Below are 22,727 nucleotides of genomic sequence, written 5' to 3'. Positions count from 1 at the left end.
CCTTTGATGGCTTTCTGGGATGTATACTGGATATCGTACTCTGTCAGTACCATTTGCCAACGAGCCACCCTTCCGGTGAGAGCTGGCTTCTCGAATATGTATTTGACTGGATCCATCTTAGAAATCAACAAGGTAGTATGGTTCGACATATACTGCCTCAGTCGGCGAGTAGCCCAGGCCAAAGCACAGCAAGTTTTCTCAAGCTGCGAATATTTGATTTCTCAGTCGGTAAACTTTTTTCTAAGGTAGTATATGGCATGCTCTTTTCGACCAGACTCGTCATGTTGTCCCAATACACACCCCATCGAGTTCTCAGTCACTGAAAGGTACATTATCAGAGGTCTCCCAGGAACTGGAGGTATAAGGATTGGAGGTTTTTGTAGATACTCTTTTATCTTCTCGAAAGCCCTTTGACAATCTTCATTCCACCTGATAGCCTGATCTTTCCTCAGCAATTTGAAAATTGACTCACACGTGGTTGTTAGGTGGGAGATGAACCTTGCAATGTAGTTCAACCTCCCTAAGAAACTACGGATTTGCTTCTCTGTTCTTGGCTCTGGCATTTCCTGTATCGCTTTTACTTTGTCGGGATCCACCTCAATCCCTTTTCCGCTAATAATAAAACCCAACAATTTTCCCGATCTCACCCCGAAAGTGCACTTGTTCGGATTAAGTCTCAGTTTGAATTTCCTTAACCGTTCAAACAATTTCTGTAGATTCACCAAATGTTCTTCTTCTGTCTGAGATTTGGCAATCATATCGTCCACATAAACCTCGATTTCATGATGAATCATATCATGGAACAGAGTCACCATAGCTCGTTGATATGTTGCTCCGGCATTTTTCAGACCAAACGGCATCACCTTGTAGCAGAAGGTGCCCCATGGGGTTATGAAAGTTGTCTTTTCCATGTCTTCTGGTGCCATCTTGATTTGGTTATAGCCAGAAAAGCCATCCATGAAGGAGAATACCGAGAACTGAGTTGTATTATCCACCAAAACGTCGATGTGTGGTATTGGGAAATCATCTTTAGGGCTAGCTCTGTTCGGATCCCGGTAGTCGACACACATCCGTACCTTTCCATCCTTCTTAGGTACTGGGACGATGTTTGCAACCCATGGCGGATAATTGGTGACTGCTAGAAACCCTGCATCCAACTGTTTTTGCACTTCTTCCTTTATCTTGACAGCCATCTCTGGTCTTGTTCTTCTGAGCTTCTGCTTGACCGGAGGACAACCTTCTTTGAGCGGCAAGCGATGTACCACGAGGTCTGTGTCAAGCCCTGGCATGTCCTGATAAGACCAAGCGAAGATGTCAACATACTCTTGCAGCAATTCAATCAACCCCTTCTTCACATTGTCTTCCAAAGCAGCCCCTATCTTGATTTCTCTCTTGGCGTCCTCGGTGCCGAGATTAATCACTTCAACAGACTCTTGATGCGGTTCAATGACCCTTTCCTCTTGTTTTAATAACCTGGTAAGTTCTTCAGGGAGTTCACAGTCTTCATCACCCTCTTCTTCAGCTTGAAAGATTGGATTTTCAAAGTCAAAGCGAGCCATAGCAGAACCGTTATCAATAGGATCCGGTGATGTGCATCTGCATGAGTGATGGTATGTGCTTATGAGTGTGAAAAAAAGAAAAAGAGTGGAAACTAAACAAAACATTGCCATTTTTTTTTGAAAAACTGCAAAAATAGAAAGACAGGGAACGAAATATTTGAATGCAAAAAGACGTCCTTTATTTATGATAAAAATGCAAGTGTCACATAGATGAGCCCTACAATGAGTCATTACGCCCTGGGCGGAACGTAAGACTTGGATATGCATGAATAAACAAAGAAAATTACTCTTTAAGAAGAGTGACTTGGATAATCTCTTCAGAATACCAATTATTGATGATTTCACCCGGGATCCTTGGACGCACCCAGTTGTCAATGTCACAGTCACTATCCCCATCTTCTTCGTTGACCGCAGAGACCTGGCCATACTGAATGATGCCAGCACTGGAGAAAGTGATCGGCCCCTGAAGTGTTGAAGTTGTAGAAGTCAAAACTGGATGATACCCAATCCCGAACTTATCTTCTTTCATTGGTAATTCCAACAGACGCTCCCAACCGGGAGCAACACCTGAATCCACCACGGCCCGTGCCTGCTTAAAGGATGAGATAGAGGCACCCGCCTTAACCTCTTCCACCGGAGCTGCATCCTTGACTTGAACTGACTCAAAGGCCTGACACAAAGTCTCATGAATTTCACCTTCTACTTCTACATACTTGAATGTAGACAGGTTATTGACCAGGATGTCCTCCTCACCACAGACGGTGATAATTCGTCCGTTGACCGGAAACTTAATCTTCTGATGTAGAGTTGAAGAGACTGCCTCAGCATTATGGATCCAAGGATGACCCAGCAGGCAACTGTAGGAAGGACTGATATCCATCACGTAGAAGACAGTGTTGAAGGTTTGTGATCCAATCAGAATTGGCAATTCTACCTCTCCAAACACCAATCTCTTAGAACCATCGAAGGCTCTCACAATAAGATCTGAAGGTTTCAAGACCAAACCCTCTACTTCTAACTTCGACAGGGCTCTCTTGGGTAGAACATTGAGAGAGGAGCCTGTATCCACCAGAACATGCGACAGCACGGTGTCTCTGCATTCCATCGAGATGTGCAGAGCCTTGTTATGATTACGTTCGGCTGGTGTCAAGTCAGAATCGGTAAAACCCAACCCGTTGCTTGCATGCACATTGGCGACGATCCCTTCTAGTTGGTTTACCGAGATTTCTTGAGGTACATATTGTTCGCTGTGAATTTTGGCGAACAACCTCTGGTTTACCAAAACTTGTAGAATTGGGTTACTTGCAGGATCAACCACACAAATCCTAGGACATGTGCAGATCTAGATGGTCTTGAAGATGTCTAGAACCACTTTCATATCTTTCATTTTTGTTCTCTAAGTGTTTTACGTCGAAGAAATGTTGATTAAAGCGTTTAAAGAGATGTAAATTTGACATAATAAGGTAAAATGGCAGAAAATAAACTGACGAAATGTAAAGTGTCGAAAATAAAGCGTAGAAAGGTAACAAACTGGAAAGCGTAAAGGGAAAATATAAAGAACTTTGTTTTCTATGAAATATAACTTTGAAAGAAATTGGTGTTCGTTACACATACATGTTCCAAATATGACTCTTTTCTCTCACACGGGTACTTTGAGTGTTTTCAGGAATTCTGTATAAGTAAAAGTTCACACCTTTTTCTGATAACAACTATCCTATTTATATACAAACAAAATAACCGTTACTAACGAACAAATCCTAAAACTGTGACAATTGGCTTTCTTCCTTTCGCCAGATGCTTCCACGCGTCTTCTGCCAAATGTCACAACTCTTTTGAATTTGAATTTGTACTTTAAGTCGAAATGACGTCTTCCTTCAGGCTTTTTGTCGAATTGTCGATATACTACAATGTTCTCTATGTCTGTCAAAGGTGTCTTCCCAGTTGCAGATATCTTGTCGAAATGTCGAAACCTCTATTTTGTCGAAGTGTCGAACCATACTTATTAGCCAAACTGTTAATCTCATGACGTCATTTGTTGAAAGAGTCATTCTGTACACCAAATCCCATGGCGTCGAAAACGCATGTATACAAATTGCCCCCCAGCAAAGACGTTTCGACTGTGTTTTCTGGAGAAACAGTCATTTGTTGTCAACCAATGTTTTGATGCCATGTCATTTAATCTTTATTAAATCCAATTCTGATAATCTCAATTTCCAATGCAGATCCATCATTACACTTTCTTCACAATGTCACGTCTAGCCCACGTTCACAGCCTACTACCATAATTCCCTCACATCATGGTCTCTTTTCAACTTCCACCTCTTTATCATTCCCATCGGAAATGGCCATGTGTCCCACTAACATCATTACCATCCTAAAACGTTTCAACATCTTCTTCCTATAAATACCCATAAACCTTTTCTTTAAACCCTTTTCCGCTTCAGATTTCCTTTCTTCATACCCATTTCTCAAGCTTTTCACACTTTTCTGAGAAATCTTCCTAAGTTCTTCCTAGCAATGGCGCCTCAAAAACCTTCAAGCAGCAAACATTCCAAGAAGAAACAAGACTCAGCTTTCTCTCCTGTGCATGATTTAAAAGGACCACTGACGATTGGAAACCAACAGTATGTTCCAGAACCTCCAAATGAGAAAGAGAAAGAATGCATCTATAAATCCCAGGTATTAATCCCTGTCCTTATTTCTGGGAATTGTCATGCTATGTTAGGCCCCCTTCCAAATTTAGAGATAAAACCAGATCGCTTAAAGGAATTTTTTCCATCTTACTTTCACACAAAACCCATAGGTGCTGGAAGAAAACCTCAGCCTAAAGAGAAAGTTGTAGAACCAAAAGACTCATCGAGTTCGACGGATATTGGAGAGTTGGACTTAGCCTATTTGAACTATCCCAGGATATTTAGAACTTGCCCATGGTCGAAAGACCCTTCCAACTACGTATCTTGGTTAGATAAAATCGAAAAAGTTAAAGGGGCTTTTTGGAAAGAGGTAGGCATTTTCGACCTTATCCAGTTGTCAAGAGTAGGACCCAATGTCTGTCCAAATATGCTTTTATCTTCTCTCTACTTCTGGGATAGTACTTACAACACCTTTCACCTCCCTTGTGGGATGGTTACGCCTACCCTTTTCGACGCAGCAGCCATTGTTGGTCTTCATCCCAATGGTATAGATTTCGACCCTACTGTCTTAAATGAAGATACCATTGCTTTCGAGACTAGCCTTGCACCCTACTCCTTATTCATGTCCTATTATCACGACAAGAGTACTACTGAAGTTTTAGATGTCGAACATATAGCTTTTCTAACACTATGGCTATCCAAATATGTGTTTTGTTCTCGCTCTCTCCAGGTTGCTAAGAGATTCATTACCATAGCCAATCAGCTTCATGCAGGCATAAAACTATGCTTGAGCGAAATGATTCTGGAGAACCTTTATGAATCTCTGAGTGAGAGCGTACATCTTTTAAAAAACACCAAAACCCAAGGGAAAATCAACTTATCAGGACCTTTCTGGCTCCTGCAATTATGGCTCAATGCCACATTTGAAGCCAATCTTCCTGTAGCACCAGAAATAGATGAAGAAGAAGTAAAAAATAGGACTGTCGAATGGCCAAGGTTGGTGCTAATAACGCCAACTGATGAAGGAATCAGCCTTCGACAAGCTTTCAAAAGCTATGTCATGATGTTTGCTAAGAGTTATCAATTTACTTCGACCATGGCCCCTTTTGCTGATAGAAAGATCGGACCTAAGTGGTTTACCCAACAACTGCCTTTGGAGATGCAAAAGGATGAAAATACATTTCTGAATGTTTGGGAATCATTCTTAACCCCTAGGCTCCTTTTTTCTTACCGTAACACCACTAAAAACCAAATTGCTTTGATAGTTTATCAACCCAACCTTGTTTCTAGACAGTTTGGCCTAATCCAGATAAAACCTCGGCCTATATTTCCCAAGAAAGGATCCATCATCTTTTATAACTCCCTTCATACTGAAGACGAAGGCAAAAAGCTGTCGAAGAAACTAGTTGATGATTCTCTCGACATTCGACCAGTTATATTTCGACCATCATTCTTATGCACTCCCGAGTTTGACGAATGGTGGAAAGATTACTACTCCAACAGATTTTTCGACGTAACTGCCTTTACTACACATTTGACAAATGCTTTCGCTTTTGTGCAAGATCGGACCAAAAAAGGTATTCAAAGACACATTAGGGAAATACATAAATTTCAAAAGTATTTTGAAACTGCGTATAGACCTGATGATCTTAGTCGAACCATACACGAAGCAGCAGCAGAATTGAAACGCAAACTGACGGAGAAGTTTGAAAAACTGTCATTGCCTTCAAACCTTCGACCAGAGGCGCGTTATGACCTGGCTTTCAGCTGTCATCCACCAAAATTCCCTCCTTTGCCAACCGTTGAATTTGGGGTGGCATTTAGCCCTCCATTTCCAGATTGGTTTGTTTGTGGGGACTTTATGAAAATTCTCCGTCAACAGTACAAAAAACCTGCTGAGCGTGTGGTTCCGACTAAGTATCATCTGGGCGAATACCCAGGACACCTTCATATTGGAATAGAACACGTTCGCGTGGAGGATCCCATTCTTGAAGGTGTTCACAGAAAAACACGATTTTTTCTTTTGTTATTCTAATCTATATTATCATGTATCTCTTTACACTTATTTTTTAATCTCCTTTCTTTCCTTAGCCGTGAAGATCCCTGCTAAGAAAGCTGCTGTCGAAGCGTCGCCCAGTACTGCTAAGAAGCCTTCGACAAAGGTACAAAACTTTTTCTCTTCTTATTTATTCTATTCCCTTTTTTCAACAGCTAACTGGCTTTGGTCTGCATGACTAGGTAAGTCGAAAACCCCCAACAATCCAAAAGAGAAAGAGTGAAGAGGAGAAAGAAGAGGATAAAGTCCCTAATGAAGAGTCTGGTGACGAATCTCCAGAGTTAATTCCTCCCCCTCAGAAGAAGAAGAAACTTACGAAGGTCTCTTCCCAAAGATCTATCGTTAAATCAACTAGGAAGGATTCCGCCAGTACTCCCCCTGCTAAACCTCAGTCGAAAGACACGGAGAGTGGGAAATCCAGCTTTAATACTGAGATTCCTGAGGTAATTTTTATTTCGACAACATACATCCACCTTTCCTGCAACTTTTTCTTCTAAATCTTAGAATTATTTTCAGGAACAAGTGGCTGTCGAAAGAACGCCCGAGAAAATTCTAGAGGAAACAGCCCCAGAAGAAGATATCCCCACAAGTGATCATGACATGCAAACTGTAGCAGAATTCGACACTACAGTGGGTGAAGCTTCTGAAGATGAATCTCCTCCTCATCCAGGATTAAATGCTGCACCTCAGGGTGAAGACATTGATATGGAGGCTGGGGTCGAAGATGATCCTGAAGACGAAGCTGCCAAAGGTGGGGACAACCAGTCGAAACAAACAGAGGCTGAGCATACTTCAGAGCGAAACACTCCACCTGCTCCAGACCAAACCCAAGGGAGTGGCAAATCAACTGGTTCGACTAGTCTCTCTCGCGAGGAGCTTGAAAATCTCAAAGTGCAAAGACCTTTGGAGTATCTGAAGGCCATGCTTAGCACCCGTTTTAATTTCCAGGATTCTTCGCAGAGTAGTTCGACCACTTCTGGGGCAACTTCTGAAACACCATCACTTGGCAACATCTTGACCAAAATTAAAACGAAAATCCTTGATGTCGATTTGTTTAAAGTCTTGGAAGAGAATTCCCTTGCTCATCTTGATCTTAAGAAAATTTTGAAGCAAGTGAATGTCCTGGAGGCTCCTGCTGAGGTTGGAAGTTTCGTGATGGAGCTGATGACCCTTATTGACCTGGCCACTGCAGATCTTCTTCGTCAGACAGACCTTACCAATCAGATCTCCTCAAAGTCTGAAACACAAACCGCTGAATGGAATGCTGTTTCGACTTCGACTGACAAAGTCTCAAGGTTGCAAAAGCTTTCTGAAACTTACGTCAATGAAGTTGCTGCTTGTGATGACAACATCCAAAAATGGAAAAAACAGATAGCAGCACTTCAAGAAAAGATCTCTCAAGAGGAGAAACGTAAGGCATCCATACAGCAACCCAAGCAGAGCGAGATTGACGAAGAATTGAGGGTGGGTATTCGACATGCAGAAAAAGCCCAGCAACTTAGTCAGGAGATTGAGACTCTCTCTACTCACAAGAGTCTTTGTGATCATCGACTCCAGTTTCAGAGGCAGAAATTCACCACTTTGAAGGATACTTTTGCCAATTTTAATTTGTAGTCGAATTTATTTAGCAACTCTCAGCCCTTTGAGGCTTTCTTTGTAATAACTTTTGAATGCCATTTTTATTTGGCCCATCTTATCACAATTATGTTTGCACTTATTCTGTTACTACTTTTACTTCCTGCAATATAGGCTTATACTTTTTCAAATACTTGCCATTTATTCTTAGGATTCTCTTATCCTTCTCTATTTCTTCTATTTCGTACGCGCCGTTTGAAAATGTTTTCAAAACCTGGAAAGGTCCCTCCCATTTAGGAGACCACTTTCCCATTAATTTATCCTTTCGATCCATAGGAAGGATTACTTTCCACACAAGGTCACCTATTACGAAGGTCTTGAATCTTACTTTCTTATTGTAAAATCTTTCGACTCTCTCCTTTTGTCTTCTTATTTGGTCTAGCGCGCGCAGCCTTTCCTCGTCTAAATCAACTAGTTCGTCCATCATCATACTCCAATATGTGTCTGATGGGATTTCATGATGCCTTTGCACTCTAACCGACTGCAGATATATTTCGACTGGCAAAACTGCATCATGTCCGTAAGTCAACTTGAATGGAGTCGAATTCGTTGCCTCTTTGGGGGACGTTCGACAAGCCCACAAGGCTTGATCCAAAGTCTTATGCCAATTTCTAGGTTTTTTCCCCACATGCTTCTTAATCAAGTTTATCACTACCTTGTTGGCTGCTTCCACTTGCCCATTGGCTTGAGCGTAGTAAGGTGTCGAAGTAAGGAGCTTAAAACCTGTTTCTTGTGCAAATATCTGCATGTTTTTACCGGTGAACACAGATCCTTGATCTGTTGTTATTGTCTCAGGTATCCCAAATCTGTAAATTATGTATTTTTGGATAAAGTCTATGACTGCTTCTTGATCCACATTCGCCAATGGTAGAGCTTCAGTCCATTTTGTGAAATAGTCTATCCCAACCAAAATGTACCTTTGTCCTTTTGAGGAAGCTGGTCGAATCTCCCCGATTAAGTCCAACGCCCATCCTCTGAATGGCCAAGGTTTTATAATTGAGTGCAACTCACTTGCAGGGACATGGGGTATGCCTGCATGTACTTGACATTCCTGACAACCTTTTGCGAATTCGACACAGTCTTTCAGCATTGTTGGCCAATACATTCCTTGTCGAAATAAAAGCCACTTCATTTTGTGACCTGCTTGGTGTGCACCACACGTTCCACTGTGTACATTCGATAGGGCTATGTAGGCTTCGTCTTCACTCAGGCATTTCAACAAAACTCCTTCTGCAGTCTTTTTGAACAATTCATTTCCCAAAAGTACGTAACTCAAAGCTCTGTATTTTATCCTTCTTTCTGCTTTCTGATTTGGGTCTTGTAGATAATTCTTGATAGGCTTTCTCCAGTCTGTTATTCCTGAATCATCTATGTTGAATATCTCAAAGTTTTCTTCGTCACCGTATCCTAATCTTATTGACTCCAGATCTGATGGGGACAACTTGGTGGATACGACTCTTCCTCTGACTTCAATGGCTTCTTCTAACTTTTCCTTCGACACTTTGTATCCGGATGCTAGTTGAGCAAGATCGTTCGCTTCTTGATTCTCCAACCTGGGAATGTGCCTGAAGACGACATTGTCGAACTCCTTGAGAAGTCTATTGGCTATTACAAAGTACATGATTAAATTTTCTTTCACGCACTTATACTCTTTCGTCAACTGCTTTATCACCAGTTCGGAATCACCCATTATTTCGACTCTCGTTGCCCCCAATTTCAACAAGATTTCAAGTCCAGCGATCAAAGCTTCATATTCTGCTTCATTGTTTGAACACAGACTTTCGACTTTGTACTTGAATTTTGTTGGAATTCTGTCAGGAGAAATAATCAACATCCCCACTCCCGTTCCTTTTTTATGACTGGAACCGTCAAAATACAATTTCCAAGGTTCTAATTCGACGTACTCCACATCTTCGTTTATAGAATGGTCGGCTATGAAATCAGCGACCACTTGTCCTTTCACCGCTTTTAAAGGCAGATATTTCAAGGAGTATTCTGTTAACGCTAAAGCCCACTTTCCAATTCGACTATGTAAAATAGATTTAGATAACATATACTTTATTACGTCGAAATGGGAAGAAATATATACATCGACAGGTTTTGTATAATGCTTCAATTTCATACAAGAGAAATATACACATAGGCATAGCTTTTCTATAATGCTATATCTAGTTTCGGCATCATTTAGGACTCTACTGAGATAATAGATGGCTCTTTCGACGCCATTCTCGTCTTCTTGACACAACATACTTCCTAATGTTTTGTCTGACGCCGAAATGTACAATCTCATATTTCTTTTTCTACAAGGAGACATCAGGATTGGGGGACTAGCCAGGTACTCCTTGATTTTGTCGAAAGCCGCTTGTTGTTCTTGCCCCCATGCGAAGTCTTCCTTCTTGAGTCGAAGTAGAGGAGAGAAAGCTTGTGTCTTCCCACTGAGGTTGGAGATGAATCTTTTGAGAAAGTTGATTTTCCCTAGCAGAGACTGCAACCCCTTTTTGGTTGATGGCGCTTTCGCTTCCATTATGGCCTTGGCTTTATTTTCGTTTATTTCGATCCCCTTCTTATGGACCACAAAGCCTAAGAAATCACTCGCCTGCACACCAAAAGCACATTTAAGTGGATTCATTTTCAAACCAAACTTCCTTATCCTTTCAAAGGATTGTCGAAGATGATCTATATGACTTTTTCCTGAAACAGACTTAATCACAATGTCGTCAATATACACTTGCATGAAAGTTTCGATAAAGTCATGAAAGATGGAATTCATGGCACGTTGGTAAGTCGCTCCAGCGTTCTTTAAACCAAAAGGCATTACTACCCATTCGTACGTTCCTATTGCTCCAGGACAACGGAAAGCCGTTTTAGGAACATCTTCTTCAGCGATAAAAATTTGGTTATAGCCAGAGTATCCGTCTAACATACTTAAGTACTCATGGCCGGCTGCAGAATCTATGAGCATTTCTGCCACTGGCATAGGATATTCATCCTTTGGGGTAGCCGAGTTTAAGTCTCGAAAATCAATGCATACCCTAAGTTTGCCATTTTTTTTAATTACTGGAACAATATTTGCAATCCATTCGACATACCTGGTTGTGCGGATGAACTTGCATCTTAGAAGTCTTTCGACCTCTTCTTTTATTTTCGACAGGATTTCTGGTGCGAAGCGTCTCGGAGTCTGCTTTACTGGCTTCTTTCCTTCCATTATTGGCAACTGCATTTCGACCAGACTTCTGTCAAGACCAGGCATTTCGTCATAATCCCATGTGAAGCAGTCTTTGAACTCTTTCAGCAACTGGACTATTTCGACCTTGAACTGGGGGTCCATTTTTGCGCTTACGTATGTTGGTCTATGTTCTGCCCCCACTCCTAAGTTTATTTCTTCTAATGGATCCTGCCCCACCATCTTCTCGTTAGTTGACACCGGATCTTTTTCGAATCCTAGAGGTTCGTCGTCATAAATGGCGTCAAGCTTTTGGTGTTGCCATCCGCCCATTTGGTTGTTATCGTGATCTTCCGCCACGTCTTCTTGGGGACATTGTTTGTTGGAGTTTTCTTGGTTGGCTTCGACAGCCATATATTTCACTTCAGCCTTGAGGGCCTCTTTGAGTTTGTTTTCGGCTATGTAAGCCGTAATCTTCTCGAGTGCTGACTGTTCACTCGTCATCGTCAAATTCGCTTCCCCATCCTGTTGGCGCTATGTGAGTAGTTCCCCACATATAGGTTTCGCCAATCACTTCTTTATCCCACTGGAAACCATGCGTAGGATGAAGGTACATGGAGCAGTAGGCATTGTCTGTCGCCTTTAAATCGAATTCGGTTGGGCTGCATGGAGGTATGTGAGCCAGGTTTTTGTCGAAGCTTTGGCTGTTGATATTGTTTATTTCTGTCATGAAGTAGCTTTGATCTGCCTCAATGTTTTCGACGATCCCGTCTGGCCTCCATATGGCTATTCGCTGATGCATCGAAGAGGGTACGGCTCCTACACCATGAATCCACTCCCTTCCAAGCAGCAGGTTGTAGTTGGCCTTTGAAGCGATGACTATGAACATGGTTGGCCTTGTTATGGTTCCAACAGTTAAGTTTACTTGGATGACGCCCATAGTTGTTCCTACTTTTCCTTCGTAATTCGACAGCACCATGCTGTGGGGTTTCGCATCTGAATCGTCTTTTCCAATCTTCTTCAGCATGTAGTGGGGCATCAAATTCATTGCCGCTCCCCCATCCACCAGTATCTTATTCACACCGATATTTTCCACCCTCCCTTTTATAAACAAAGGTTTCAAATGCGCCTTCATGGAGTCGTCTGGTTTTTCGAAGAAAGCGTTCTGCTCTTCGACGCACCCGTTATTCATCACGTAGTAACAGACGGGCTTGTGTGCCATCGTTTCCTCTTCCATCTCGTCTTCTTCATCTTCGACCTCCATGACTCTATCATAGTCTCTAGGGAGAACGGAGACCACGTTGCAGATCACGTTGAAGGATGATTCTGAGTCAGAGTTGAAACTGTCAGTTACTTCGTCATCTTCCAGCATCTTCGCCTTCGACGCCACTGATTCGACAACTCTACTAGGATTGATCTGGAGGGGAGTCTCTTTTCTGCTCCTTGTCTGACGATTGTTGCTAGATTCTGCTTCGTCTGGTCCATTCATGTTCTTTTTTGCCATCTCTATTTCTGCCCTCTTCTGCCTCTGGAACCTCCTCCATTGGGATCTGGACATGGGGTTTTTGCCTTTGTAATTCTCTGAGGGGTATGGTCTTGGCTTGTGTTTTTCCATTTCCTTCTTGCCCTCCATCGACGCGCCTCTCTGAACCTCAAACTTTCCCCATTTCTTCTGCCCTTGGGCGTTTCTAATGGGTTGAACCCATTTGTCGTCCGTTGCTTTGTCAGATGGTTTATAGGTGTTCTGGCGTCTCTCTCCGTGCCTCCACTGGTGGTGATCACTTCTCCTTGGGTCATATCTCACTGTTCCCCAATTCTCTTTCCTCTTGGTCTTATCCAACGCTTCCAGGTTGGTTGCTGCCTTCCTGTCGAAGACTGCACTGCAGCGTGGGCACAACATCACTTTGGTTTTCATCCTTTGGCACCTCTTGATGAATTCCATTAAGTTTTCCTCCTCTCTAGGATACGCCATCCTTTGGTACTCTTTCCGACGACGATCTTCGCCCTCTTCGGCCTGGTCCTTCTGAGATATTTCCACCATATTTACCCCAACATTTCGTTCGTCGGCGATGCTTAATTCGTTCATCTTTCTAATGAGTCTCTCTTCTTCGCCTTCGACGCCTTTTGGTGTTTGGTCGAACTCTTTCTCTGGGCAGCAACACCAAGATATGGTCCTGGGACCATGTTTGCAACAGCATTTGTTCCAATTTCTTCTGGGGTCTTCCATTGTCCTACGCAGAATCCCACTGATCACGGGCTTCGAAGGACCGTTAGCGGCTTCCGCTTTGATTTTTGTGACTTCTTTACTGAAAGGCCCCATAGTGTTGACGCAGTTGGCGATATCACCTTTCTTCGTTTTGTTAGAATCAAGGCCTTCAGCAGCCTTGTTTTCAATCACGAGGTCTTCAGTAACCCTCTCTTTCGTATTAGGGGAATGCTCAATTTCGTCGACTGTTTCTTCATTGTTGTCTGAAGAAGCATCTCCCCAACCGCTTGGTCGGATTGTGTTGATGTCGATCTGAGAGCTTGCCGGCGCATTGTACTTCACAAGATAATCATATTTCCCACTTGGCTGTCCCAAGCGGTCCCAATTCTCCTCTTGTCGAAACTCCACATTCTCGACAGCATTGTCACCGTCCTTCTCGTCGAAACCTTCAGTAGTTTCTATTCTTTTCTGGCTTGCGAGATCATCAGCAATCTCGACCATGTTGACATTTGCGTCGAAACTTCCAGGGGCTTCCACCATTTCCAAATTGCCATCAGGAGCAACTTCGGCCTCTACCATGTTCACGACGGATGGTTCAGCGTAGTGGGCTTCGACTGCCTGCATAGGATTCGAATCGATCTTCATCTGTTGGTTTGGTTTGTCACCAAACTTCAGCCTTCCGTCACGGATAGCATTTTGAACGAGATCCCTGAAAAGGAAACAACGAGACGTCTTATGGCCCAGAAAATTATGGTATTTACAAAAACCTCTCTTCTTCTGTTGTTCCATGGGCGGTTCTTTAGCGCCTGGCGGTTTTATTAATTGACCATCTTTAACCAACAGATCGAAGATTTCATCACATTTGGTGATGTCGAACGTATAAGTCCTTTTGGGGAACTTGTCGTTGGTTTCGACTGGGTTTCCGTTCGACGGAGTTAGTACTTTGCACGAATAAGGTGGGCCTTGCTTTAGTTCTGCTAGGTCAATCTCTTGTTCGTCGAAGTTACTTGGTTCGTTTTCGTCGTACTCATCATCTTGGCGAACCCCTACGTAGGCTACCCTCTCTTTTTTATTCTTATTTGCCCTGAATTTTTCATCCCTTAACCTTTCGACCTGTCTCACTCTATCTGCTAATTGTGCCATATCCCTCAGATACTGGGTATCTAGTTTCTTCCTTATAGAATAATCTAGTCCCCCTGCGGCCATTTCGACCAACTCATGTTCTGGCACTGGGGTGAAACATCTAGCCTTTAGCAATCTGAACCTATTTAAATAATCATCTATTGGTTCGGAGTGTTTTCTCTTAACACTGGCTAATTCTTTCAGACTTATTTTTGTTTGTCCCATGTAGAATTGTTCATGGAATAGCCTTTCTAACTGGGTCCACGTGTATACTGAGTTTGCAGGCAAAGATGTAAACCAAGTAAACGCGTTTTTTGTTAAGGAACTAGGGAAATATTTTATTTTCAAATTTTCATTACGGGCTATTTCCCCTGCCTCGATCAGATAACGTGCCACATGTTCTATAGTGGACTCACTAGTGTCCCCTGAGAACTTTGTGAACTTAGGGACTTTCCACCTTGGTGGCAGTTCTTCTTGCAGAATATATTCCGATAGTGGGGATGCGTAACTAGGCCTTTGTAAACCCATATTCATCCCATTTTGTGCCATTATCCTTTCGACCATGGCTGCCAAATTGTTTTCGACAGGCGGATTATTACACCGTATCCGTTGTTGCAATACAGCATCCGCGTCCTCGCCTCTCTGGATTACTATCCTTCTAGGCTCTTGTGGAATAGGGATTTCGACACGAGGCTGTTCGACTACATCCTCTTGGTTTCTGACGTTTGTTTGAGGATTACCCAACGGTATCTGGTTTATCGTAGGCTCTTCCTGGACCGTTACCACTGGGTTATGAATCACTTGTTCTCTGTGTCGAGTTTGAGGGACTCCAAAGAAATCAGCAATGCGCGTCATCTGCGCCGCCAATAATTGGTTTGTTTGGGTGGTGTTTTGTATTAGGGGGTTAAACACCGCTCCCATTTGTTGTGTCAACGTTTGGACCATATCATGATTACTCTCGTCCATCTGTTGTCTAATTACTTGCGCCGAATTATTTGTTATCGGCGGCACGTAAAGTGGTTGTTGATTCAATCTATTCATGTTTCCACCATATCCTGACCCTTGTAAGGGTGAAGACACGTTGGCCATTGAATCCGGATATATTAACGGCGAATTGTGTAAATTTGCCATCACCGAAGTTGGCATTCCAAAGGGTTGTTCCCTACCAGGCGGAGGCAAGGTGAAATTTGTTAAAAAGGGCCTAGAAGTGTTCCCCACAGGAGGGGGTGTCCCAACGGGCATTTGTTGTGCCCTGAAGGACGAACTAGGCGCGTTTTGCGATATCGAAACCGCTGGCATCGACCCTGTTGATGAAGGTACAGCCTCTGACACAGGGACCGATCCTATATTGCCTTCTGTCGAAGGGGAAGGGTTGGATACTGGGATGGATTCGTTTGGATTATTTGGCTGGTTCGCCATTTTTCTTACTCTTGTTCTTTTAGGTATCTCTACTTCGGATACGGCTAATTTACCGCTTCTCAGTCTCATACAACGAAGAACAAACTTTGATTAGTGATTATCTAAATTTCTAGATTTCTGCATTGTCCCACTGGGCGTGCCAATTTGTTCGCTGTGAATTTTGGCGAACAACCTCTGGTTTACCAAAACTTGTAGAATTGGGTTACTTGCAGGATCAACCACACAAATCCTAGGACATGTGCAGATCTAAATGGTCTTGAAGATGTCTAGAACCACTTTCATATCTTTCATTTTTGTTCTCTAAGTGTTTTACGTCGAAGAAATGTTGATTAAAGCGTTTAAAGAGATGTAAATTTGACAAAATAAGGTAAAATGGCAGAAAATAAACTGACGAAATGTAAAGTGTCGAAAATAAAGCGTAGAAAGGTAACAAACTGGAAAGCGTAAAGGGAAAATATAAAGAACTTTGTTTTCTATGAAATATAACTTTGAAAGAAATTGGTGTTCGTTACACATACATGTTCCAAATATGACTCTTTTCTCTCACACGGGTACTTTGAGTGTTTTCAGGAATTTTGTATAAGTAAAAGTTCACACCTTTTTCTGATAACAACTATCCTATTTATATACAAACAAAATAACCGTTACTAACGAACAAATCCTAAAACTGTGACAATTGGCTTTCTTCCTTTCGCCAGATGCTTCCACGCGTCTTCTGCCAAACGTCACAACTCTTTTGAATTTGAATTTGTACTTTAAGTCAAAATGACGTCTTCCTTCAGGCTTTTTGTCGAATTGTCGATATACTACAATGTTCTCTATGTCTGTCAAAGGTGTCTTCCCAGCTGCAGATATCTTGTCGAAATGTCGAAACCTCCATTTTGTCGAAGTGTCGAACCATACTTATTAGCTAAACTGTTAATCTCATGACGTCATTTGTTGAAAGAGTCATTCTGTACACCAAATCCCATGGTGTCGAAAACGCATGTATACACATATGCAGCATTAAGAACCTTCAGAAGTGCCTCTCTGTGTGCCTCCGAACACAACAGGAGTGAGAGAATGGATATCTTGGACGGAGTCTGAATCAACTGATCGACTACCTTGTAGTCGCTTTTCTTTATGATTCTCAGAAGCTCGTCCACATCCTTTGCAAAAGTGGGCTCAGAACCATCCTGGGGTTCAGAGGTACCCTCATTCACGACTTGCTTGCCTTTGGTTTTCGCCACAGCATCAGCATTATCAGCTTGGGTAACCGGTGGTGAGAACAATCTACCACTCCTGGTGAATCGGCCGATTCCACCGACATTATCCACTGCGGGACCGTCAAGTTCAGGCTTCTGACCCTCTTCTACTTTCAGTGGCCGTTCCACCCTATGATCGTGCGTATACACGCTCCCCCCATAATGCCACGGAATGGCCCTTTCACTGGTGAAAGGTAAAGGACCAGGGGTTGTGATGGTCATAGTAGATCGTCGCACTGGTGGCACGGGTTGCGCTTCTGGCACACTGATCTGATTAGTTGGGTAGAAAGTAGTGATAGTAGCAACATCACAGTCGTACTCGGAAATCTCATTCATTGAAATGCAAGCATCCGAAACATCGGGATCAAGTTCAATTACATCAGGATCATCCACATTAGAAAAAATAAATACATCATCATGGATTACAGAATCAGTAGGAATAACATCTGCGAATTCATCAGTGGCATCTTCAAACCCTTCTTCCTCAACCCCTTCCATAAACTCTTGGACAGACAAATCTTCAACCTGGAGGATACCTTTGTCGAGCAAGGCCTGGATACCCTGCTGTAGCTTCAAACAACCTTCACTCTGAGTGGCACAATCCAAACAACCCTTCCCACAACCGGGGAAAACATCGGCCTTCAGCAAGCATCCTTTGATATCCAACAATGGAGTCTTTAACTTCAACACATCCTTAATGGACTTGGCTTTTCCCTCTATCATGTTAATGTTCGCACCACCATGCTGGGGCCTGGGATTGTTAACGACATTTGGAGCCGGTGCAAGGTCGATGGCCTTTGAATCTATGAGGTCCTGAACTACGTGCTTAAAAGCTTTGCAGTTCTCAATATTGTGGCCAGGTGCCCCAGAGTGGAAGCTACACCTAGCGTTGGCGTCGTAACCCACCGGAAGTCTACCAACAGGAGGAGCCAGAGTGCGCAGTTGCACAAGTTGTAGTTGTTGAAGACTAGAAAGCAACTGAGCGTACGACATTGGAAGGGTGTCGAAACGCCGGTGCATCATCCTTTGCCTCTGTTGATAAGCGAGTCTGTTACCCGGTTGCTGCTGCTGTTGATACTGAGCTGGTTGACGTTGTGGTTGTTGTTGTTGTAGTGGTGCTGCAGCTGGAATGGTCACAGCCGCAACATACGGTTGCTGATGATAATTCTGAAAGTTATTCCTCCGGTTATCCCTATTCTGATAAGAAGATATGGCATTTGCATCCCCTTCTCTCCTCTTCTGTCCCTGAATGAACGGCTTCTTCACCCCTGATGAGGATCCACCTCCACTCTGGCTCTTATAGGTCTTTAGGTAATTCTCCACCCTTTCTCCAGTAGAGACCACATCAGCAAAGTTGGAAGCATTGCAACCTACCAGACGCTCCAAGTAGGGTCCGGGCAGAGTGTTCATGAACATGTTGGCCATTTCCTTTTCCAACATCGGAGGCTGAACATGGGAAGCTGTCTCCCTCCAGCGTTGAGCATACTCCCTGAAGCACTCATTGCTTTTAAGAGACAGATTCTGAAGTTGAGTTCTGTCCGGAGCCATGTCTGCATTATACTGATACTGCTTCACGAAAGCCTCTGCCAAATCCCTCCAGCAACGGATGTGGGCTCTGTCCAGCCTCATATACCATTCCAAGGATGCCCCAGCCAGGCTGTCCTGGAAGAAGTACATAAGTAGCTTCTCGTCATTAGAGTATGCAACCATCTTACGGAAATAGGCTTGCATGTGAGTTTTGGGGCAAGAGCTGCCATTGTATTTGTCAAATATCGGGACCTTGAATTTCGGTGGCACTCTCACACCTGGGACCAGCCCCAAGTCAGCAACATCTACTCCCAGAGGATTCTGTCCTTCCACTGCTTTCAACCTCTCTTCCAATCTTCTAAACATGGGGTCCATGCCAAAGTCTTCCTGAAGCAAGGGGAACTGATCATCCTGACCATCCTGAATGGGTTGTTGATCTAGGTTGACACGCGGGATCGGGATAGGCCCTGGTCCATTGGGACCATTAGCCTCTGCAGCTGGAGGATCAGCTAACGTCTCCGGTTGAGTAATAGGGGGATCCCTCTGTACCAACAATCTAAGCTCCTGCTGTCCTTGAGCCACCCCTTGAACCAAATCCACGAATTGATTCATGCGAATCTTCATCTCGGCGAGCTCTGCTTGTAGGCTCTCCATCGCTCTTTGTTGATTCCTTCGGGTACCGTATCGGTGAATGCCTGAGTCAGCTATCCTGCTAGTGGGACACCAAACAATATGAGAACACTGCAGCGGCACCTGTTATGCAAGATATGACAATGAATATGTAAATGCAATGCCATGTTTATCAAATCCAAAAGGTATTCTACCCCCTTGATTCCAGTCTCACATCAGGCGAATAGTGCAAGAAGACTGAGTCAGGGATAAACTTCTGAGATCAAGATGCAACAAAGGGAAACCAACATACAAATGAGTTCCAAGAAAGGGGCCTTAGCCAAAAGTACATCAAAAGAGGATCCCCACAACAAGCCTGTGGATTATCACTACACAGCAACAAAACAAAAAGTAAAGGGAAGAACATAAACCAGGAATCAACCTCCTGTATACAACCCAAAAAGACTGCTCCTCACTTCATCCAGTAATGCCACCGTGTCGGGATGTTCTGGAGATTCTGTCAAATGCCGGATAAGCAGATTCCTCTTGTGAATGATCCCATCCAGTTCGTTGATGTGCTCTTTGTAGTAATTCCCATCATCTTCTCTGAATACCTCTTCAAGTCTGGATTTCTTCAAACCTGCCAACACCTTGAGTTCTTCAATCTGTCCTTGAGCCTCATTGAGTTGATCTGTGATGTAGCCATTAGTAGAACGGGCACACAGAAGCTCATTGTTCTTCCCCTTCAGCAAAGTCGTCAATTTCTCTATCTGACCAGTCAGTTTGGCTACTGTCTCCTCCTCCTTTGCCTTCCGAGAAGTTGAAAATGCATCCCATTGCTCCTGCCACCCAGCTAATTTACCATGAGCATCTACTAACTGCTGCTTGACTCGCCTCAACTCAGAACTGGATGATCTCAAGGCTTCGTCTGTCTTCCTGAAGAAGTCCACCTCCACAGCAAATTTCCTCTCTGCTTCCTTTTGCATTCTGACGGCTTCCTCCTTCTGATATTCTGCCTCATGGAATTGATGCATACAGTCTTGCAACTTCTCACTTAACTCTGAGTTCTTGGTTTGAAGTCCCTCCATGGCACTCTTCAACTTGTCGTACTCCTCTCGGCTCACCATTGTTGACTGCTCAAGAGTAGGTGGATACAAGGGTTCTTCAATAGGGAACGGCAGACCAAACTCTTCGACTCTTCCTTGAAGCCATTCTTCATACCGAGGGTAAGTTCTACAATCTCCTTTTCCAAGGACGATTCTTCCTCTCTTGATCACCTTGAGCCAGGCCTCACCTGCCTTACGGGATACCGTCAAATCAGACGAAGAATGGAAAAACAGAGATTCTTCCACATCCTTTTCCAAAGGCGGAGTTCTTAAAGCATATCCAAACTGTCTAACTACTAGAGAAGGATTATAGTTGATTCCTCCTCTTCTTCCTACCAACGGAACATTTGGGAAGTTCCCACAACTATGAATAATATCTGCCCGAAGCAAGCTCCGGTCGAACCACCAAGAAATATCTTCAGCTCTCAACCCCATCAATCTCTTCGATCAACTCAACGAGTCCTTGACATCAACGAGCATTCCTGATTTGGGTAGGTGAGAACTGAACCACTTATAAAACAAAGGCACTCAACAATTCAACAATCCCCATTTTCTATTCTTATTTCTGTGGTGCACTGAATGAAAGAAATCTCCTAGCAAGGTCGGTACTAGATTTCTCAACACGAAGAGGCGTATTGCGTCCATGTCCACAAATTTGGCAACATTAGGGAACAAGACAATCCCATACACACAAAGAGCCAACACAGCATTGAAACCCCTCTGGTTACCGTCTTCCAGCTTCTTCTTTGCTTCTCCCAGTAAGAAACTCAGATGAAAACCACTAACTTCTCCCTTCTGACACATATTAGCCTTCCAGACTGATTCCTCCAAATATGTGGTTGAAGCAACCATGCTGAGATCGGGCAGAAACTCAGAACTGTAGAACAATAACTGTGACCTGATAGGAACTCTGAGAAAAATGGCAATCTCCTCCAGAGTAGGGACCAAAATATAATCCGGGAAAGTGAAACATCTCAGTGGAGGGTCATAGAACTGTAGCAGTGTGAATAGAGCATCATGTTGATTTTTTGGAAAGAACCGTGACGAAACTTAGAATCAGACCGTAATTTCTCTCGGAATCCTTCTAGAGAACCAGGATCCATTAACTGCATCAACTGTTGAATGGGCTCCAGACAGACCACCGGAAACTTGTAGGTGACAAGTCTCTTTCTGCCAATATCCATCTTAAGAGAACCAGAAAAACTCCGACTAGAATCAAGAAGAAGATGTAAACCCCCTTAAAATGGATAAACATGTGTTAAATGATATGAATGCAAATGATGTGATGATGTGAATGCAATGCAGTGGCATGTCAATCAGGATTGCTGTATCTGTTTGAACATCTGTCGGGTTATATTGTCTGAAGAGAAAACCACTGAGGAATATAATACAAGATCAAAGCTCTGCTCCAGAAAACCGGGTTGGTTGGAGGTTAAGGTTTCCTGAATTTAGCCCGCCCCTCACTGGCAGGTTCTAAGAACAGAAGTTCGTCAACTTCAGCCCTTCAGTCGCGAATAATACGTTTACCACTAAAGGTTTGACATTATTACGGGATAAAAGACCTCCACTGACTCCCCTCAACAGGACATCCTAAAGCAAGTTCCCAGTCTCGGGGTCCTCGGATTGATCAGCGAGAATGCGCCCACCAGAGCTAACATAATCACGTCTTGGAGGAGAGGCCTCGACTGAGTTCTCGGGAAATGGTCACCAGAGTCGACGATTTCTAAAGGAACATCATATCGTTACGGAACATCCGTAGGACATAATATATCCAAAAGAAACCTCGTCTGGGTGTGGTTCTTCACGAACGACTTAACGTAGCAACATGCCACGCAAGCCTCATGATTATCCACTCTAAAACCTGTGTGTACACTCAAGCCTGGGTAATGGGCTTATCTCTCATAGAACATCCCATCCCAACAAACAAACAACAGCTCCAACAGATACAGCAGATGAATGCAAGCAAGTAACTAAATAAATGTACAAAAGCATGAACACCCAATGAACCAGAAATCACAAAAGCTAGGAGGGACTCGCTTAGGGAAGATGGACCAACAAGAGGTCAACTTCTTAAATCCCCACCAGAGTCGCCAGCTGTCGCAACCTGAAAAGTACAGTGCGCGAAAAAACAACCGGCGAAAGAAAATGACAGAAGAGTCGCCACCGTGCGTTATTCATCCCAAAGGAGGGAAAGGAAACGCTCGAAGTAAACCTGAAAAAGGAAAGGACAAGACGGGGTCTCGCAACCAAATCTTGGGTTCGGGAGTCGGTTATGCGAAGGGAAGGTTTTAGCACCCCTACGCATCCATAGTATTCTACGGGATCCACTTCTGTGGTTCTTGTCTAAAGGGTGTGGGTTTACCTAATGTGTTTATTTACTAAAAAAGGTTAAGAGACATGACTCGCGCGGATGTCGCATCCACTGCATACGTATCTCATCTGAATATG

The sequence above is a fragment of the Lathyrus oleraceus genome, chromosome 3 (assembly GCF_024323335.1).
Source record: "Lathyrus oleraceus cultivar Zhongwan6 chromosome 3, CAAS_Psat_ZW6_1.0, whole genome shotgun sequence".
NCBI classification, from domain to species: domain Eukaryota; kingdom Viridiplantae; phylum Streptophyta; class Magnoliopsida; order Fabales; family Fabaceae; genus Lathyrus; species Lathyrus oleraceus.
The sequence above is the reverse complement of the archived record's forward strand: the minus strand, read 5'-3'. Positions refer to the sequence as shown.